A 15923-nucleotide genomic window follows, 5' to 3' on the forward strand; every position below is an offset into this window, starting at 1 on the left:
ATTACCAGTATCGTCGTTTGCTAGTTGCATGATCTTGGATAAGTCTTAACATTTCTTTATGTTTCAGTTCCATTTTCTTAAAACAGTTAATAGTTGTAACTCCTCATAGAGTTGTTGGGTAGATCAAATTAATTCATACATGTAAAACACTGGGAAGAGTGTTTGACATACAGTGAGGCTTCCTTAAGTACTAGCTAGCATCATCATTATTGTCAGCATCACCATCACCATCATCATCACCATCACCATCATCATCTCCCAGCCCCTTGTAGGAATCTAAGTGTTTGACCCGTTTGTTTTCGCTATAAACTTTGTTTTCACTATGGAAAACTACATAGTCCCAAAGAGCTTCATTTATAGCCTGAAAATTCCTTAGGGAAGTTATAATTGGTATTAGGACCTTAGTAATTATTTATGTTTGTACTCAATAGCACTAATTTTCAGGATAATGTGATGGACAGGCCCCAAATCTAATTTTTATGGAATTATCTTTTTGAAAAGTAATTAGTAAAGAAGTTTGTTTTTTAAGAAGCTACTTCTGGCTAAGGATAATGTTTATAAATCATACAGCACAGCAGCTGGCACATAATAGGCACTCAGTAAATGTCACTGTCACTGCGATTAATGTAGCATGTTCATATCTGTTTTGTCGTCCTTATTAGTACTTTATCACATAGGTTACTTTTCTGTTGTGAATATAGTATTTGTTAGAATTTCTGAATACTGGAAATGCTGACTTCTTAAGGTAGAGGAATCATCATTTCTCCTTTTCTGACTTTCTAGCTAAAATATCTCCCTTGTCCTCTTCTATAAGGCTGGAATAAGAAAAACTGAACCTGGGTGTGAAAGAATAAATCAATTAGAGTGCATACACCCTCCACAATAGCATTCTGTTGGGAGGTGCTTATACCAGAGCTTCCAATTTCAGATTCATCAACAGATCCTGTCTCCTATGTTATTGTAGACATCATTCTATTAACATCAGCTCAAAGAAAGTAAGCACATAAAAGGATTCAAGTTTCAGCCCTTTTTCCATTATGAGAAACGGCAAGCTCTAGAAATAGGCCCACTGGGGTAAATAACCTGCTATAAAGACATTTCCGGCCGGGCGCAGTGGCTCAAGCCTGTATTTCTAGCACTTTGGGAGGCCGAGATGGGCGGATCACCTGAGGTCAGGGGTTCAAGACCAGCCTGGCCAACATGGGGAAACCCTGTCTCTTCTAGAAATACAAATATTAGCCGGGCATGGTGGCGCATGCCTGTAATCCCAGCTACTCGGGAGGCTGAGGCAGGAGAATCCCTCGAACCTAGGAGTTGGAGGTTGCAGTGAGTCAAGATCATGCCACTGCATTCCAGCCTGGGCAACACAGTGAGACTCTGTCTCAAAAAAAAAAAGACATTTCCTTTACCTGAGCAAACATATTTTATCTTCATATTTTACTGGAAAATACTGTTTCTATAGTGAGTCTTTTGACTGTTGCATCGCTCGTTACTTTTGATGTAATTTAAAATAAGTTTGTTGCTAAATATTGCATATTAGTTTCAAGAAAAAACAAGGAAATAAGAAAAAAAATTATAACCATGTGTAATACTACCATGAAAACATAAACTACTGTTAACATTATTGTATATAGTCTTATAGATTATGTGTGCGTGATCTTTTTATTTGTTTTCATTATTTGTATTTTGGGACATTTTGAAGGTTTTAATTTTTATGTAATTACCTCACTTCTCCTTTATAGCCTCTCTATTTGTATCATACTTGTCCTTGCCCACGTTAAGATTGTAACACTTTCAGTTGTATTTTTATCTACTACTATTATGATTTTATTTCTTTCATTAAAATTTTTGATCAATTTGAAATTAGTTTGGTTTATGAGTGAGCCATAAACCGCATTTTAAGTTTATCCAAATGGCTGGCCTGTTGCTTAGGCACCACTTACTAAATAATCCATCTTGCCCTGTTGATTTGAGGTGCACCTTATTGAATAGTAAGTTTGTATGTAACCTAAGGCTTGTTTTGGTACTTTGTATTTATTCCATTTTATTGATTCATCTGTCTATTCCTGCATGGAAGCACATTTATTAATTATTATAAATTTAGTGGGTATTTTTATCAAAATTTGGCTATTATATTTATACAGGTTTAATCATGAGTATTCTACCTTTCCCTTTTTAGAAACATTAACTCACTTCAGTGTTTTCACAGGTAATATATGCACAGTGTGTAAATTCAAATGATACAGGATTGTAAAATGTGAAAAGTGAGTCTTCTTCCTTTACTTTCTCTGCCAGTTACTTCCCCACTCTGGAAGCAATTGCTATTTTTCGTAGTCTTTCCAGTGCTATTCTATGCATATGTAAGCATAGAAATAAGATATTAAGCTGACACTTTCAGCTAAAACTCTAAGATGACAGATATTAGATATTCAGATACCAACGTGAGTGCTGTATAAAAATAGAAATCTTCAATGGAAACACTCAGAAACCAGTCTCATGAGCCTTAAATTTCTTAGCCAGACTGAGGATATGCAATGGTAGGCTGTTGGCAAAAAGTAAACTGAAATAGAACTATGATTGTGAAGATAATTTCTTCGGATAAAACTGTGCTGTATGTTGCATTTCCCACCAACATCAGGCCTAGAGAGAAGAGCCTTCCATAGCAGTACTTTTGAGAGTTTGATTTGTGCCCTTGCTGAGTGGCAGACACCAAGAACAGTGTTTCACTTTCGCCTGAGAACCAGGGGCAACAGTTGGGCTGGCTACTGATAGTGAAGCAATGGGAGTGTGGGCCATGTGGGTTGGGTTTTCATGCTCAGAGTTTGTCAAGGCAAAATATGTGTGAGTGATTTTCCTGCAGCAGATGTGAGCCATGCAGGGAAGACAGATAGAGATAGAGATAGAGAGAGAGAAAGTTTTGTAAGGTCATTAGTCCATTTGTGCTGCCGTAACACCAATACTTGAGACTGGGTCATTTATAAACAATAGATATTTATTTCTCACAGTTCTGGAGGCTGAAAATCTAAGATCAAGGTACTGGCAGGTTTGGTGTATGCTGACCACCTGGTCTCTCTGCTTCCAAGATGGTGCCTTGTTGCTGTGTCCTCACATGGTGGAAAAAGGAAGGGCAAGAGAGGCACACACTCTCTGAAACCTCTTTCTTTTTTTTGTTTGAGATGGAATTTTGCTCTTGTTGCCCAGACTGGAGTGCAATGGCGTGATCTTGGCTCACTGCAACCTCCACCTCGTGGGTTCAAGCGATTCTCCTGACTCAGCCTCCTGAGTAGCTGGGACTACAGGTGCCACCACACCCGGCTAATTTTGTATTTTTAGTAGAGACAGGGTTTCTCCATGTTGGTCAGGCTGGTCTTGAACTCCAGCCTCAGGTGATCTGCCTGCCTTGACCTCCCAAAGTGCTGGGATTTGAAACCTCTTTTGTAAGGGCATTAACCCATTAGTTAGGGAGGAGATATCATGATTTAATCACTTCACACAAAACCCTACCTCTTAACACTACCATGCTGGAGATTCAGTTTCAACATGTATTTTGGAGGAAGCACACATTCAAACCAGAGCAGTCATGCATATGCACAATAGCCGATGCAGATGGGCACGAGACTTTAGCAGTTAAAAGATGAGGGTGAACTGCAAGTTTCCCAGGAGGAAGAATGGCAGAGTGCTCCTAAGAGTACATCATTGTATGCATCAGGGGAATGCAGGTGAGATATCTCCATCGGTGAGGGAGATGCCTCCAAAAGGCAATAACAGTGTTCCTTGAGTAGGAAGACCAGCCATCCCGCATTGCCCAGAACTTAGGGTGTTTCAGAGACATGAGACTTTCAGTTTTAAAACCAAGAAAGTCTTGGGAAACCCGGGGTAAGTTGGTCATCCTGCCACTAAGTGAAAATGTAAGCTTTAAATACTTGTCATACCTACAGAGTGTAAAGCTATCTTAAGACAGTAGAGTCAAGTTCTTACTTTCAGGCTCTCTTACTTCTTGTCATTTCACCCTGGAATGGTGAGAAACGACTAGCAGAAATGTCCAGCTAGAAAAAGCAAGCCTTACCTGGGGGAGGAGTGTAAGAATAACTTTGAGTTGGCAGGTTTGACTATGACATGAGACTGGGCATTTTAATTTCTTAATTGAGATGAAGTCGGTGATCTAAAGTGATATAAAAGTGTGTATTTCTCAAGTGATTAGAAAAGTTATAAAACTTTCTGAATTTTCATTCAGAATCGGGAGAACTTCCCCACTGAGTATATTTTAGTGGGTCAATGGGACACAAAATAAAGTTGCTTTGTGATTTCACTCCATGAGTCATTCTTATTCAATATGTTAGTTTTATATTTGTGGGTTTAGAAAAACCCACCAAAGTGTAGCATGTTACACATCTTACTCCTCTTTACTTTTCCCACTTAACACAACATACTTCAGAGCTTATTCTACGTCTGACAGATTAGGGGGTCTTCTTCTCTTTTAATGGTTACATGGTATTCCAAAGTTGGATGTTCCATGTTTTATTGAACTAGTTCCCTCATGATGGATATCTAGATTATTCCCAGGTTTTCCTATTAAAATCAACTGTCAGTATCAATTTCACATGTCTAAACATAATCTAGATGTGAACGTTCATTTCAGTTTTTTTTTTTTTTTTTTTTTTTTTGGAGACAAGGTCTCACTCTGTTGCCCAGGCTGGAGAGCAATGGAAGGATCTTGGCTGACTGCAACCTCTGCCTCCCAGATTCGAGCGATCCTGCTGCCTCAGCCTCCCAAGTAGCTGGGACTACAGACACTCACCACCATGCCTGGCTAATTTTTGTATTTTTTGGTAGAGATGGGGTTTCACCATGTCGGCCAGGCTGATCTTGAATGCCTGACCTCAAGTGATCCACCCGCCTTGGCCTCCCAAAGTGCTGGGATTATAGGTGTGAACCACCATGCCCAGCCTCATTTCAATTTTTGTTATTATTCATGAATTATCATCCAAAGAAATTGTGCTAATTTACCATTCCATCCAAAAGTGTATGACAGACTGCATATTTCCCCACAAACTCACAACAGCCAATCTGATAGATGAAGAAAGGCATTTGATAGTTTAAATCTACATTTTCCTTGTTCTTTTTATTCATGTATTTATCTATTTATTTTTTTGAGATGGAGCCTCACTCACTCGGTAGCCCAGGCTGGAGTGCAATGGTGCAATCTCAGCCCACCACAACCTCTGCCTCCCAGGTTCAAGCAATTCTTCTGCCTCAGCCTCCCAAGTAGCTGGGATTACAGACTGCTGCCACCTTGCTCAGCTAATTTTTGCATTTTTAGCAGAGACGGGGTTTCACCATTTACGCCAGGCTGGTCTCGAACTCCTGAACTCAGGTGATCCTCCCTTTTCTGCCTCCCAAAGTGCTGGGATTACAGGTGTGAGCCACTGTGCTTGGCCTAAATCTACGCTTTTCTCATTATGAATGGTATTTTATGTGCTTAAGAGCCATGTGTAATTGCTTCTTTGGAACTGTGTCTTTAGTTGTTTTTCTGAAGGGTATTTGGATTTTTGAAAATTGATTTTTAGGAAATATTTAAATATTAATATTAAGGAAATTGGCCATTTTTTATGTTTCTACCAGTATTTTTACCTAGTTAATAATTTTTCTATTCATCTTGTTTATGGTATATTTTTACAGGAAAATTTTGACTTTTATGTATTCTAATTTTTCAGTTAAAAATACTTTCTAGGTTTTGTGTCATAGTGAAGCAATTAATGCTCTGAGATTATAAAACCATTTTATAGTCTGGGCGCGGTGGCTCATGCCTGTAATCCCAACACTTTGGGAGGCTGAGGTGGGCAAATCATCTGAGGTCGGGAAGTTTGAGACCAGCCTGACCAACATAGAGAAACCCCTTCTCTACTAAAAATACAAAATTAGCCAGGCATGGTGGTACATGCCTGTAATCCCAGGTACTTGGGAGGCTGAGGCAGGAGAATTGCTTGAACCCAGGAGGCAGAGGTTACAGTGAGCCAAGCTCTCGTCATTGCACTCCAGCCTGGGTAACAAGAGTGAAACTTCGCCTCAAAAACAAACAAAAACATTTTTAAATTTATTTTGGTATTTTTATTTATTTTTTACATTTAAATCTTTGATTTCTCTTAAACATATTTTTAATGTAACAAGCAAGGCATTGATTGAATGTTTTTTTCTCAAGTGACTACCCAGTTCTCCTTACACCATTACATAAATAATTTTAATTTTTCTTCGTACTGATTTGTAATACTACTTTAATCATAATTTGATTCCCTAAAGAATGTGATGTCCAAATTAGGTTTTATAGCTAAGTGTTACGAAACTGTTGTGGAACAGATAACCCCAATACTATTTAAACTCATCTGAATAGGAAAAAAAAAAAACCATAACAATAAAAGGATTTTTTTTTTTTTTTTTTTTTTTTTGAGGCAGAGTCTTGCTCTTTCACCCAGGCTGGAGTGCAATGGCGCAATCTTGGCTCACTGCAACCTCCTCCTCCCAGGTCCAAGCGATTCTCCTGCCTCAGCCTCCCAAGTAGCTGAAACTACAGGCGCCCCCCACCATGCCCGGCTAATTTTTCTATTTTTAGTAGAGATGGGGTTTCATTATATTGGCCAGGCTGGTGTCAAAAGCCTGACCTTGTGATCCACCCACCTTGGCCTCCCAAAGTGATGGGATTACAGGCGTGAGCCAGGGTGCCCGGCCAAAGGATGTTTTTAGGGAGTAGCTCACATGTATTCCTATTTCTCTTTTACAAATTAGCCTATTTGATTTTTTCCCCTTTCTTTGGGAGTCAATTCTAAAAAATGACACATTTTATCCAGATTTTTATTTCTACTTATCTGGGGCTGAGTTTATTATTTTTTGTATTGCCTTTGTAGTGTGATTATTTTTCATTCATTTGTTCTTGAATATATTTTTGCTTGCTTAATTTTGTTCTTTATTTTTATTTTATTTTTTCAACTTTTATTTTTGATTCGGGGGTGCATGTCCAGGTTTGTTACCTGGATATAGTGCGTAATGCTGAGGTTGGGGTATGAATCATACCGTTACCCAGGTACCAAGCATTGTACCTAGTAGTCAGTTTTTCAACTTTTGCCCCCACCCTGTACCTTTAGTAGTCCCCAGTTTCTATTGTCCCTGTCTGCGTCCATGAGTATCCAATGTTTAGCTCTCAGCTTATAAGTGAGAACATGCAGTATTTGGTTTTCTGTTGCTGAGTTAATTCACTCAGGATAATGGCCTGTAGCTGCATCCATGTTGCTGCAAAGAACATGCGTTAGTTCCTTTTTATGACTGCATAGTATTCCGTGGTGTATATGTATCACATTTTCTTTAATCCACCATTGATAGGCACCTAGATTGAGCCACATCTTTGCTATTGTGAATAGTGTTGTGATGAACATATGAGTGCATATGTCTTTTTGGTAGAACAATTTATTTTCCTTTGGATATATACCCAGTAAAGGAATTGCTGTGTCAAATGGTGGTTCTGTTTTCAGTTCTTTGAGAAATCTCCAAACTGCTTTTCAAGTGGATGAACTAAGTTACATTCCCACCAACAGTGTATAAACATTCCCTTTTCTCCACAGACTCACCAACATCTGTTGTTTCTTGACTTTTTATTAAGTCATTCTGAATGGTGTGAGATGGTATCTCATTGTGGTTTTGATTTGCATTTCTCTGACGATTAGTGATGTTGAGCATTTTTTCATACGTTTGTTAGCTGCTTCTATGTCTTCTTCTTCTTCTTTTTGTTTTAGACAGAGTCTTGCTCTGTCGCCCAGGCTGGAGTGCAATGGCACAATCTCGGCTCACTGCAACCTCCACTTCCCTGGTTCAAGCAATTCTCCTCCCTCAGCCTTCCAAGTAGCTGGGACTACAGGCAGTTGCTACCATACCTGGCTAATTTTTGTGTTTTTAGTAGAGACACGGTTTCACCATCATGGCCAGGCTGGTCTCAAACTCCTGACCTCAGGTGATCTACCTGCCTTGGCCTCCCAAAGTGCTGGGATTACACGTGTAAGCCACCGCACCTGGCCGTTTCTATGTCTTCCTTTGAGAAGTGTCTGTTCATGTCGTTTGCCCATTTTATTTATTTATTTTTTATTTCCTACTATTATTATACTTTAAGTTCTGGGGTACATGTGCAGAGTGTGCAGGTTTGTCACATAGGTATACATGTGCCATGGTGGTTTGCTGCACGCATCAATCTGTCACCTATGTTAGGTATTTCTCCTAATGCTATGCCTCCCCTAGCCCCCCACCCCCTGACAGGCCTGGGTGTGTGATGTTCCCTTCCCTGTATGCATGTGTTCTCATTGTTCAACTCCCACTTATGAGTGAGAACATGCAGTGTTTGGTTTTCTGTTCTTGTGTTAGTTTGCTGAGAATGATGGTTTCCAGCTTCATCCATGTCCCTGCAAAGGACATGAACTAATTCTTTTTTATGGCTGCATAGTATTCCATGGTGTATATGTGCCACATTTTCTCTATCCAGTCTATCATTGATGGGCATTTGGGTTAGTTCCAAGTCTTTGCTATTGTGAATAGTGTGGCAATAAACATAGGTGTGCATGTGTCTTTATAGCAGATATTTGCCCATTTTTTAATGGGGTTATTCATTTTTTGCTTATTCAATTGTTTAAGTTCCTTATAGATTCTGGATATTAGGACTTGGTCCGATGCTTAGTTTACAAATATTTTCTCCCATTCTGTAGGTTTTCTGCTCACTCTGTTGATAGTTTACTTTGCTGTGGAGCAGCTTTTTAGTTTAATTGGGTCCCACTTGTCAATTTTTGTTTTTGCTGCAATTGCTTTTGAGGAGTTAGTCATAAATTCTTTCCCAAGGCCAATGTCCAGAATGGCGTTTTCTAGGTTTTCTTCAAGGATTCTTATAGTTTGAGATCTTACATTTAAATCTTTAATCTATCTTGAGTTAATTTTTTTGTATGGTAAAATGTAGAAGTTTGATTTCATTCTTCTGCATATGGTTAGTCACTGTCCTAGCACCATTTATTGAATGGGGAGTCCTTTCCCCACTGCTTATTTTTGTTGCCTTTGTTGAAGATCAGATGGCTGTAGGTATGCCGCTTTCTTTCTGAGTTCTGCATTCTGTTCCATCGGTCTCTGTGTCTGTTTTTATACCAGTACCATGCTGTTTTGGTTACTGTAGCCCAGTAGTATAGTTTGAAGTCAGGTAGAACGATGCCTCCAGCTTTGTTCTTTTTGCTTGGGATTGTGTTGGCTATTTGGGCTCTTTTTTTGGTTTCATATGGATTTTAGAATAGCTTTTTCCAGTTCTGTGAAGAATGACATTGTTAGCTTGATAGGAATAGCATTGAATCTGTAGATTGCTGTATGACTGTTGTAATAATATTGATTCTTCCAAACCACGAACATGGAGTATTTATCCATTTGTTTATGTCATTTATGATTTCTTTCAGCAGTGTTTTGCAGTTCTCCATGTGGAAATCTTTAACCTCCTTGGTTAGATATGTTCTGAGGTATTATTTTTTTGTGTGTGGCTATTGAAAATGGAATTATGTTTTTTTTGGCCCTCAGCTTGAGTGTTATTGGTGTTTAGAAATATTACTGATTTTTGTTCATTGACTTTGTATCCTGAAACTTTACTGAAGTCATTTATCAGTTCCAGAAGACTTTTGACAGAGTTTTCAGTTTTCTAGATATAGAACCATCACCTCCACAAAGAGAGATAATTTGACTTCTTTTCCTTTCTTTCTCTTGTCTGATTGCTCTGGCTAGGACTTTTGTTTTTTTTTTTTTTGAGTCTGAATCTCACTGTCACCCAGGCTGGAGTGCAGTGGTACAATCTTGGCTTACTGCAACATCTGCCTCCCAGGTTCAAGTGATTCTCCCACCTCAGCCTCCCAAATAGCTGGGATTATAGGTACCCACCAACATGCCCAGCTAATTTTTGTATTTTTAGTACAGACAGAGTTTCACCATGTTGTCCAGGCTGGTCTCAAACACCTGACCTCAGGTGATCCTCCTGCCTTGGCCTCCCAAAGTGCTGGGATTACAGGTGTAAGCCATGGTACCCAGCCCCTATTTTGCTTTTGATAAGATTAGCTAATGGGGCTGTCTCAGAAAAAAAAAAAAAAAAAAAAAAAAAAGACTAGCTAATGGGCTCTCTTTTATTGTTTTTCTTGTTCTTGGCTTTATTTATTGATTTTATAATACTTTTGGTTTTATAATTAATTGACTCATGCTTTTATTTTCACTTAGTCTTTCCTTGGGTTTCTTTGATAGTTCATTTTCTAAATTTTTGAATTATGTACTTACTTCTTTCTTATTTATTAATATTATTAAAACAATTAATTGGGAGGCCATTAGGCTGAGATGGCGCCAGCACCTGGGGTTCCTATGTAGACAAACCAAAACCCAATCCCATGTAAATAGTAAAATGAAAGTTACACTAGTTACACTTAACCAGTCAGAAACTGCCAACCGACCTCTAAGTAGGGACTTTCCACTGGATCAGACCCAAATAAGACAAATACCGAGTTATAACCAATCAAGTAATTTGATTATTTTGCTTCCCAGTTCAGCCTATAAAGGCCTGCAGCTCATGCAGGTTCAGTGGAGCTGTCTCAACCTCTTCCGGTTTTGAGTGTTCCTGATTCATGAATCATTTAATGTTAAAATAAACTCTGTTAAATTTGTTTTGTCTAAACTTTTCCTTTTAACTACATAAATATAAAATTTCCTCTCAGCATTGCTTTAATTATATTCCATAGATTCTGCTATGTTGTGTTTTATTATCTGCATTTTTCAGTTTCTGATTTGACTTATTCTTTGCTACAAGAGTTAAAAAAGAATTTTTCAGTTTCTGGAATGTAGGGTATTATTTTTCTTGCTTTGTTTCATTTTCTAGTTTTTAACATTAAAATCTAGTTTATTTGTGATCAGGCAACTGAAAAAAGTGCTTAGCAGGAGAAACATCTTTAAATTTCTCTGAAGGCTAGATATCTCTGGAGTGAAAGTGTGTGTGTGTGTTTGCATGTGTGTATGCGTGTACGTGTGTGCAGGGGCAGAGTATGGTGGGGAAAGAGATGCTGTATGAATTTCTTGTTCAGAATCACTTCCTTGACCCCTTTTCCTCTTCCTTGAGGAGAACATGAAGAGAGAAAGGAGGTTAGAAAAGGGGTGAGACATGTAGAGTGGTTGTTGGTGCAACAACAGGGGATTTAAGGGTTGACCAGGTAAGGCTTTTGTAGTGACAGGAACTGAATCTCTGGAGACAGGCTTAGTACTGTTTAGCTAACCACTAGGCTTTCATGTTGCTGGTGGGGGAGTTGAAGGGGTTTTGGGCAAGGCCAGAGTTGAACTGCTCCACTAGAAAAGGTTGGTAGACATATGCAAGGGAAAAAAATAGAAGAATCAGCTAGAAGCAGGAGAAATCCATCAGGAAAGAATCAAAATGTTTCATGATACTGTGATGAGTTCTACTCTGTGGAGGGTGATTCTCTGGTTTTCTTCAGAGTCTTCAGTAAAAGATCAATTTTTTTTTTTTCATTGTTGTGTGGTGAGGTTGGACCTTTTGGAAGGACTTATCATTATCAGCTGGGAGTGATTTCAGATTGTCTTAGGGGTGAAAGCGGAGGCTGTCCATGGAAGCTACTTTGCTTGGGTGAGACATTTAAGATCTTGATATAAAAAATGTGGACCTGTAGCCCAAGGCATGAGGGAAGAGCTCAGAGTGGAGGGCTGTGAGAACCTGAATCTGGCTGTGGTTTTCCCACTTTCTGTGGGCTACGGGGGAGACTGCTGACATTGTTTTAATATTGTTAAAACAATATTTTAACAGTATTGTTTGAATATTGTTGAAGATCTCAATTCTTCAGGAAAAAACTTTATGTGATAATAGCTTACCCTCCATCTCTTTATGAAATACTGCAAGAATTCAGAGCTCTGGATAGGGTCGATGCACCTGGGTTTACTGCTGACTCTGCTATTTAGTTTTGACCTTGGTCAAGTTACCTAATTCTTCTAAGAATCAATGTCCTCCCATGTTAAATTAGAATAATAATGTTGCTTGCTTCACTGAGTTGTGGTGATGATTAAGTGAGATAATCCAAATAAACTTGTTTATCAGAGTGCCTGATAAGCAGCATATGCACCCAACCACTGGTATCTTAAGTAAGCAAACTGCTAAATGAAGGAATAAATGACCAAGAATACAAGGAGACCTGGTCCAGGCTGAGTGAGCATGGCTTAGCCTTGTAGTCGTGGGCAGTTCATTGAATTGATCTTGTCTTCAACCTCCTGATTCAGTTCAACCCTTAATTACTCAGAAGGTGTTCTGACAGACATCACAAGTCACAACAAGTCTAGTCCTCAGTTTCCCATTTGCACAATGATAGGGTTAACTAGTTGGTTTTTAACATCCCTTTCATCTCTAACTTTCCATGATATCATTATAGTTATTACCCTCAACATCTGTGACCCTGGGCTCAGTCATAAATTCTGCTCCTAATTATCCATGCTTCAGGCCAGCAAACAAAAAACTAAACAAACAGAAAAATAAAAAAACCCCCACAAAACCCCAGTGCTTTTTCACTTCTGGATGTCAGGCAATATTCACATTAGCTCAAATAGTCAAACATAAACACACCTGTGATGGTTAATATTAAGTGTCAACTTGATTGGATTGAAGGATGCAAAGTATTGTTCCTGGGTGTGTCTGTGAGGGTGTTGCCAAAGGAGATTAACATATGAGTTAGTGGACTGGAAAGGCAGACTCACCCTCACTCTGGGTGGGCACAATCTAATCAGCTGCCAGCCAGGCCAGAATAAAAGCAGGCAGAAGAACATGGAAAGACTACACTGGCTGAGTCTTCTGGCCTCCATCTTTCTCCTGTGCTGGATCCCTTCTGCCCTCGAACATTGGACTCCAAGTTCTTCAGCTTTGGGACTCGAAACTTCGACCACAGACTGAAGGCTGCACTGCCGGCTTCCCTACTTTTGAGGTTTTGGGACTCAGACTGGCTTCCTTCCTCCTTAGCTTGCAGATGGCCTATTGTGGCACCTTACTTGTGATTGTGTGAGTCAGTACTCCTTAATAAACCCCCCTTTATATGTATGTCTATCCTATTAGTTCTGTCCCTCTAGAGAACCCTGACTAATATAACACCCATACACATTTCACTTTTCTGTATTTTTTCCAAGTTTCCTTTTAAAACTGATATCACTGATATCATCACTTCAAGAGCTTATAAACTCGATGGCCCCTAAGATCCATAGTCACTGAAAAAAGGATAATATACTTGCAAATAAATCAGGGTAGACTATAATGAAAATTGTCATATGTCCTCTCTTGAATTAGGAGGTAAAGGTATGTTACAAACTTTGATGCCAGACAGACCTGAGCTTAAATGGTGGCTGATGACACTTACCAGCTGCATGAACTTGGACTACTTAATCTCTTCAAATTTTAGTTTTTCATCTGTATAATAGAGCTCATGAGATGATCCAAGCATATTGTTGAGAAAATTAAATAAAATAGTGATATAAAAGGGTTCAGCAGGCACAGCGCACATTTCTTTCTTCTGTCTTATATGGCAGGCATAGATTATAAGATGTGTGCATCCAGGGGCCAATGACCTTGGCACTCTGAGTTTTTGATCTGATACTACAACCAAATGGCAATCTTATGTTTGTTGCTAAATTAAAAAAAAATCTTTAAATTGAAAAACAGAAAATTACTTCCGTAAATTAGGTCTCCAGTGGTTATTCACTGCAGTGTTATTCAGCATTTTGAAATTCTTTGACCTGCCCTGAATTTCTAATTATCCCATGTCATGCTACCTGAGGAGGAGGTGCTTGTGAGCTCTCCTGGGAAGGCTATGTGTGTTGGGGAGAGGACAGGAGGGCAGTAAGGCTCCGAGGACCTGTCCACATGCTGGCATGAAGGAGATGGTGGGAGAATATGATGGTAAAGAGGAAAAATGAGAAGGTGTGAATGAAGGAGGCCAAAATGCTGTTAAATAGGAAAGTAAACCTTATTTGCTTTTCATCTGTCATTTTGCTCTGTCCAATTGGTAGCAGATATTCTAACAAACAGTAGAATCTTTCAAATACTGACTAGAGAGAGGTTATTTTCAGGCTTGAGGACGTGAAAAAGAGAAGCAAAACTAAATAACTGAAAACCAAACAACCAAGTGCTGATTAACCGAGAGCTGGCTCTAAAAAGAATGAAAACATCTGCTGGCTTTGTTGAAGGAAAATACCAATCCCTTTGGGTTTTTACTGCAACAAATCCTGTTCACAATTTTCTGTTTGGGAGTGATCCAGGAAAAAAATGACCTCTCCCTTTCTGGTAATGAATTTCTATTTCCTTTTGAACTTTAAATATGTTAATTTAATCCCCAGATGGTCACCAAAAAATGTGTATTGACATACTATAGATCCTCATGTACAGCTTGAGGCCTTGCTTCTACCCTGCTACTCCAATTCTCCTGCTTCTAAACATAGCGCTCATGAAGAGGAAGGTTGCCTGGCCAGGCCCAGCCCAGTTCAGGACTGTCCCTCCAGTGTTTATAAGAATTTTGCCTTTTTGTCATAATGTCCCTTCACTGACTTGAAGCATTCCTGACACACCAACAATTTCACAGATTGGTTAGGAACAGAAAGTCAGTGGAATGGTATCAAAACCACATTACTGGGCTTGAAATCACCAACATTTGGAACACATTATCCTACAATATAGTAAATACCTCCCAACTGTGAATTTATTTATTTACTTATAAAATAATTCAAGTATCTCCTCTCATAAGAAAAAGATACACAGTAGATTAATCAATCTTTTTCTTTTTTTTTTTTTTTTTTTGAGACAAGATCTCAGTGTTGCCCAGGCTGGAGTGCAGTGGCATGATCACAGTTCACTGCACTGTCTTCACTTCCCGGGTTCAAGGGATCCTTCCACCTTAGCCTCCTGAGCAGCTAGGACCACAGGCATGTGCCACAATACCCGGCTAATTTTTGTATTTTTTTGTAGAGACAGGGTTTTGCCATGTTGTCCAGGCTGGTCTCCAGCTCCTGAGCTCAAGCGATCCACCTGCCTTGGCCTCCCAAAGTGTTGGGATTACAGGCTTGAGCCACTACGCCAGGACCATGGTAGGTTAATCTTAAAACAAACAAAAAAAAGCATTGTCTGAGCTTGACTCTGTGAGCAGTACTGAAGATGCTTGGAAGAGTCTGTGCTCCTGGTAATACTGATCTTCATTGCTTCCAAATGTCTAGTTGGTTAGAAGCAGAATCTGTGCAAGGTGGGGAGTCATCTTTCTAGTCTTGGACTCACTGGCATTTATTAAGTTCTGAGCCCTGTACTGGAGGGGTGGGGGGAGTCTAGAAGCTATAGGAGATCTTATCTGTCTTCAGCAGCATCCACACCTGCTCTCTCTACCATCTGGAACCCTCCAAATATGCAAGTGGGCTAAAGCTGCACATGTAGAAATCATTATGTGAACGCTTGAGCATTAATATAAGTACTTATCAAAACAGCATGGCTGGGCCTGGTGGCTCATGCCTGTAATCCCAGCACTTTGGGAGTCTGAGGCTGGTGGATTGCTTGAACCCAGGAGTTCAAGACCAGCCTGGGCAACATAGGGAGATCATGTCTCTACAACAATACAAAAATGAGCTAGGTGTGGTGGCTCATGCCTTTTGTCCCAGCTACTCAGGAGGTTGAGGTGGGAGAATCACTTGAGCTTGAGAGGCAGATGTTGCAGTGAACTGAGATCGTGCCATTGCACTCCAGCCTGGATGATAGAGCAGGACTCTGTCTCAAATAAATAAATAAATAAATAAAGTAGATGAACATCTAAGGATGCATTAGAACCATTTGCAAACTTAATTCCATGAACGAAGTTTTACTGAACAAT

Source organism: Gorilla gorilla, chromosome 19 (assembly GCF_029281585.2).
Source record: "Gorilla gorilla gorilla isolate KB3781 chromosome 19, NHGRI_mGorGor1-v2.1_pri, whole genome shotgun sequence".
NCBI classification, from domain to species: domain Eukaryota; kingdom Metazoa; phylum Chordata; class Mammalia; order Primates; family Hominidae; genus Gorilla; species Gorilla gorilla.